Genomic DNA, 7,356 nt, shown 5'->3' with positions numbered 1-7,356 from the left:
AGCTGAGCCAATCACATGTATATGTGAGCTGAACCAAACACATGTATGTGTGAGCTGAGCCAATCACATGTATATGTGAGCTGAACCAATCACATGTATATGTGAGCTGAGCCAATCACATGTATGTGTGAGCTGAGCTAATCACATGTATATGTGAGCTGAACCAATCACATGTATATGTGAGCTGAGCCAATCACATGTATGTGTGAGCTGAGCCAATCACATGTATGTATGAGCTGAGACAATCACATGTATGTGTGAGCTGAGCCAATCACATATATGTGTGAGCTAAGCCAATCACGCGTATGTGTGAGCTGAGCCAATAATATGTATGTGTGAGCTGACCCAATCACATGAATGTATGAGCTGAACCAATCACATGTATATGTGAGCTGAGCCAATCACATGTATGTGTGAGCTGAGCCAATCACATATATGTGTAAGCTGAGCCAATCACATGTATGTATGAGCTGAGCCAATCACATGTATGTATGAGCTGAGCCAATCACATATATGTATGAGCTGAGCCAATCACATGTATGTATGAGCTGAGCCAATCACATATATGTGTGAGCTGAGCCAATCACATATATGTGTGAGCTGAGCCAATCACGCGTATGTGTGAGTTGAGCCAATAATATGTATGTGTGAGCTGAGCCAATCACATATATGTGTGAGCTGAGCCAATCGTGACATGTATGTGTGAGCTTAGCCAATTATATGTATGAGTTGAGCCAATCACATATATCTGTGAGCTGAGCCAGTTATATGTATGTGTAAGCTGAGCCAATCACATATATGTGTAAGCTGAGCCAATCACATGTATGTATGAGCTGAGCCAATCACATGTATGTATGAGCTGAGCCAATCACATATATGTGTGAGCTGAGCCAATCACATATATGTGTGAGCTGAGCCAATCACGCGTATGTGTGAGCTGAGCCAATAATATGTATGTGTGAGCTAAACCAATCACATGTATGTGTGAGCTGAACCAATCACATGTATATGTGAGCTGAGCCAATCACATGTATGTGTGAGCTGAGCCAATCACATATATGTGTAAGCTGAGCCAATCACATGTATGTATGAGCTGAGCCAATCACATATATGTATGAGCTGAACCAATCACTTGTATGAGCGGAGCCAATAATATGTATGTGTGAGCTGAGCCAATAATATGTATGTGTGAGCTGAGCCAATCACATATATGTGTGAGCTGAGCCAATCACATGTATGTGTGAGCTTACCCAATTATATGTATGTGTGAGCTGAGCCAATAATATGTATGTGTGAGCTGAGCCAATCATATATATGTGTGAGCTGAGCCAATCGTGACATGTATGTGTGAGCTTAGCCAATTATATGTATGAGTTGAGCCAATCACATATATCTGTGAGCTGAGCCAATTATATGTATGTGTGAGCTGAGCCAATAATATATGTGTGAGCTGAGCCAATCACATGTATGTGTGAGCTTAGCCAATCACATATATGTGTGAGCTTAGCCAATTATATGTATGTGTAAGCTGAGCCAATCACATATATGTGTGAGCTGAGCCAATCGTGACATGTATGTGTGAGCTTAGCCAATTATATGTATAAGTTGAGCCAATCACATATATCTGTGAGCTGAGCCAGTTATATGTATGTGTAAGCTGAGCCAATCACATATATGTGTAAGCTGAGCCAATCACATGTATGTATGAGCTGAGCCAATCACATGTATGTATGAGCTGAGCCAATCACATATATGTGTGAGCTGAGCCAATCACATATATGTGTGAGCTGAGCCAATCACGCGTATGTGTGAGCTGAGCCAATAATATGTATGTGTGAGCTGAACCAATCACATGTATGTGTGAGCTGAACCAATCACATGTATATGTGAGCTGAGACAATCACATGTATGTGTGAGCTGAGCCAATCACATATATGTGTAAGCTGAGCCAATCACATGTATGTATGAGCTGAGCCAATCACATATATGTGTGAGCTGAGCCAATCACATATATGTGTGAGCTGAGCCAATCACGCGTATGTGTGAGCTGAGCCAATAATATGTATGTGTGAGCTGAACCAATCACATGTATGTGTGAGCTGAACCAATCACATGTATATGTGAGCTGAACCAATCACATGTATGTGTGAGCTGAGCCAATCACATGTATATGTGAGCTGAACCAATCACATGTATGTGTGAGCTGAGCCAATCACATGTATATGTGAGCTGAACCAAACACATGTATGTGTGAGCTGAGCCAATCACATGTATATGTGAGCTGAACCAATCACATGTATATGTGAGCTGAGCCAATCACATGTATGTGTGAGCTGAGCTAATCACATGTATATGTGAGCTGAACCAATCACATGTATATGTGAGCTGAGCCAATCACATGTATGTGTGAGCTGAGCCAATCACATGTATGTATGAGCTGAGACAATCACATGTATGTGTGAGCTGAGCCAATCACATATATGTGTGAGCTAAGCCAATCACGCGTATGTGTGAGCTGAGCCAATAATATGTATGTGTGAGCTGAACCAATCACATGTATGTGTGAGCTGAACCAATCACATGTATATGTGAGCTGAGCCAATCACATGTATGTGTGAGCTGAGCCAATCACATATATGTGTAAGCTGAGCCAATCACATGTATGTATGAGCTGAGCCAATCACATGTATGTATGAGCTGAGCCAATCACATATATGTATGAGCTGAGCCAATCACATGTATGTATGAGCTGAGCCAATCACATATATGTGTGAGCTGAGCCAATCACATATATGTGTGAGCTGAGCCAATCACGCGTATGTGTGAGTTGAGCCAATAATATGTATGTGTGAGCTGAGCCAATCACATATATGTGTGAGCTGAGCCAATCGTGACATGTATGTGTGAGCTTAGCCAATTATATGTATGAGTTGAGCCAATCACATATATCTGTGAGCTGAGCCAGTTATATGTATGTGTAAGCTGAGCCAATCACATATATGTGTAAGCTGAGCCAATCACATGTATGTATGAGCTGAGCCAATCACATGTATGTATGAGCTGAGCCAATCACATATATGTGTGAGCTGAGCCAATCACATATATGTGTGAGCTGAGCCAATCACGCGTATGTGTGAGCTGAGCCAATAATATGTATGTGTGAGCTAAACCAATCACATATATGTGTGAGCTGAGCCAATCACATATATGTGTGAGCTGAGCCAATCACGCGTATGTGTGAGTTGAGCCAATAATATGTATGTGTGAGCTGAACCAATCACATGTATGTGTGAGCTGAGCCAATCACATGTATGTGTGAGCCGAGCCAATCACATGTATGTGTAAGCTGAGCCAATCACATGTATATGTGAGCTGAACAAATCACATGTATGTGTGAGCTGAACCAATCACATGTATATGTGAGCTGAGCCAATCACATGTATGTGTGAGCTGAGCCAATCACATGTATGTGTGAGCTGAACCAATCACATGTATGTGTGAGCTGAACCAATCACATGTATATGTGAGCTGAACGAATCACATGTATAAGTGAGCTGAACCAAACACATGTATATGTGAGCTGAGCCAATCACATGTATGTGTGAGCTTAGCCAATCACATATATGTGTGAGCTTAGCCAATTATATGTATGTGTAAGCTGAGCCAATCATATATATGTGTGAGCTGAGCCAATCGTGACATGTATGTGTGAGCTTAGCCAATTATATGTATGAGTTGAGCCAATCACATATATCTGTGAGCTGAGCCAATTATATGTATGTGTGAGCTGAGCCAATAATATATGTGTGAGCTGAGCCAATCACATGTATGTGTGAGCTTAGCCAATCACATATATGTGTGAGCTTAGCCAATTATATGTATGTGTAAGCTGAGCCAATCACATATATGTGTGAGCTGAGCCAATCGTGACATGTATGTGTGAGCTTAGCCAATTATATGTATAAGTTGAGCCAATCACATATATCTGTGAGCTGAGCCAGTTATATGTATGTGTAAGCTGAGCCAATCACATATATGTGTAAGCTGAGCCAATCACATGTATGTATGAGCTGAGCCAATCACATGTATGTATGAGCTGAGCCAATCACATATATGTGTGAGCTGAGCCAATCACATATATGTGTGAGCTGAGCCAATCACGCGTATGTGTGAGCTGAGCCAATAATATGTATGTGTGAGCTGAACCAATCACATGTATGTGTGAGCTGAACCAATCACATGTATATGTGAGCTGAGCCAATCACATGTATGTGTGAGCTGAGCCAATCACATATATGTGTAAGCTGAGCCAATCACATGTATGTATGAGCTGAGCCAATCACATATATGTGTGAGCTGAGCCAATCACATATATGTGTGAGCTGAGCCAATCACGCGTATGTGTGAGCTGAGCCAATAATATGTATGTGTGAGCTGAACCAATCACATGTATGTGTGAGCTGAACCAATCACATGTATATGTGAGCTGAACCAATCACATGTATGTGTGAGCTGAGCCAATCACATGTATATGTGAGCTGAACCAATCACATGTATGTGTGAGCTGAGCCAATCACATGTATATGTGAGCTGAACCAAACACATGTATGTGTGAGCTGAGCCAATCACATGTATATGTGAGCTGAACCAATCACATGTATATGTGAGCTGAGCCAATCACATGTATGTGTGAGCTGAGCTAATCACATGTATATGTGAGCTGAACCAATCACATGTATATGTGAGCTGAGCCAATCACATGTATGTGTGAGCTGAGCCAATCACATGTATGTATGAGCTGAGACAATCACATGTATGTGTGAGCTGAGCCAATCACATATATGTGTGAGCTAAGCCAATCACGCGTATGTGTGAGCTGAGCCAATAATATGTATGTGTGAGCTGAACCAATCACATGTATGTGTGAGCTGAACCAATCACATGTATATGTGAGCTGAGCCAATCACATGTATGTGTGAGCTGAGCCAATCACATATATGTGTAAGCTGAGCCAATCACATGTATGTATGAGCTGAGCCAATCACATGTATGTATGAGCTGAGCCAATCACATATATGTATGAGCTGAGCCAATCACATGTATGTATGAGCTGAGCCAATCACATATATGTGTGAGCTGAGCCAATCACATATATGTGTGAGCTGAGCCAATCACGCGTATGTGTGAGTTGAGCCAATAATATGTATGTGTGAGCTGAGCCAATCACATATATGTGTGAGCTGAGCCAATCGTGACATGTATGTGTGAGCTTAGCCAATTATATGTATGAGTTGAGCCAATCACATATATCTGTGAGCTGAGCCAGTTATATGTATGTGTAAGCTGAGCCAATCACATATATGTGTAAGCTGAGCCAATCACATGTATGTATGAGCTGAGCCAATCACATGTATGTATGAGCTGAGCCAATCACATATATGTGTGAGCTGAGCCAATCACATATATGTGTGAGCTGAGCCAATCACGCGTATGTGTGAGCTGAGCCAATAATATGTATGTGTGAGCTAAACCAATCACATATATGTGTGAGCTGAGCCAATCACATATATGTGTGAGCTGAGCCAATCACGCGTATGTGTGAGTTGAGCCAATAATATGTATGTGTGAGCTGAACCAATCACATGTATGTGTGAGCTGAGCCAATCACATGTATGTGTGAGCCGAGCCAATCACATGTATGTGTAAGCTGAGCCAATCACATGTATATGTGAGCTGAACAAATCACATGTATGTGTGAGCTGAACCAATCACATGTATATGTGAGCTGAGCCAATCACATGTATGTGTGAGCTGAGCCAATCACATGTATGTGTGAGCTGAACCAATCACATGTATGTGTGAGCTGAACCAATCACATGTATATGTGAGCTGAACGAATCACATGTATAAGTGAGCTGAACCAAACACATGTATATGTGAGCTGAGCCAATCACATGTATGTGTGAGCTGAGCCAATCACATGTATATGTGAGCTGAACCAATCACATGTATGTGTGAGCTGAGCCAATCACATGTATATGTGAGCTGAGCCAATCACATGTATGTGTGAGCTGAACCAATCACATGTATGTGTGAGCTGAACCAATCACATGTATGTGTGAGCTGAACCAATCACATGTATGTGTGAGCTGAGCCAATCACATTTATGTGTAAGCTGAGCCAATCACATGTATATGTGAGCTGAACAAATCACATGTATGTGTGAGCTGAACCAATCACATGTATATGTGAGCTGAACCAATCACATGTATATATGAGCTGAACCAATCACATGTATGTGTGAGCTGAGCCAATCACATGTATATGTGAGCTGAACCAATCACATGTATGTGTGAGCTGAGCCAATCACATGTATGTGTGAGCTGGGCCAATCACGCGTATGTGTAAGCTGAGGCAATCACATGTATGTGTGAGCTGAGGCAATCACATGTATGACTTCCTTTAAAGGATTCTTCATTGGCTAATTTACTACCATGCATCCTTTATAACAACTTGTGATTGGTCAACTTTTTTTCTACCCATTATTTTAAAATTCATAAAAAAATTCGTTTGAAAAACTGTCATGCCTTCATGATGAAATTAACTGATGATGGATGGAGTTTTGTGAATATTTTCATGATCCAACGTTGGAATGAAACCGATTGGTAATTGGATGATGTTCAGATCATTTTGACATTACATTCATCCACAGTCAGCTGACTCATGTACATTCATCTCGACAAACAACATCAAATGTTGCGATTGGTTATGTGGTTTTCACCTGCTATTTTAAGTTTTGAAATGTAAATTAATCAAAAATTAATGAAAAAATTCATGGTAACTCGGAAATAAGTGTGTATTTCAAATAAGTATGCATATTAATATCACTTATAACAAATGTTTGCTATTTGCTGTTAAATTTTCCCACCATCACCATGCACAAGAGTAAATAATTAACATGCTTAAACTTATAAATGATCAAAAACTAACCAGTTCTCCTTTAAAATCAGTTTCATTCAAATTAAAAAAAAACAATTGGCTCAGCAGGTGTCATTTGAATTCTGCATATATATGTACAGTGCTCACGCATATATTAGAGCAGCCCATTTTTTTTAAATCTGTGACATCAATGCATTAGCCCATATAATTTGTAACTGCTGCAAATATTTAGGTTTACAGTAATTTAAAAAATATATGGCTGCGTTAATATCACTTCTGTTAACAGCCCAGCCCCCTCCCCCATATCCCTCTATAGAGGGACTGTACTCTCACTTGTAAAGCATATCACTGTCAAATGTCAGGTAGATATAGACAAATGTAGACACACAATAGTCCAAATCAGTCTAGGGATGTTTT

The sequence above is a fragment of the Saccoglossus kowalevskii genome, chromosome 6, assembly GCF_978046115.1.
Source record: "Saccoglossus kowalevskii chromosome 6, keSacKowa6.1, whole genome shotgun sequence".
NCBI classification, from domain to species: Eukaryota; Metazoa; Hemichordata; class Enteropneusta; family Harrimaniidae; genus Saccoglossus; species Saccoglossus kowalevskii.
Note: the sequence above shows the minus strand (reverse complement) of the source record.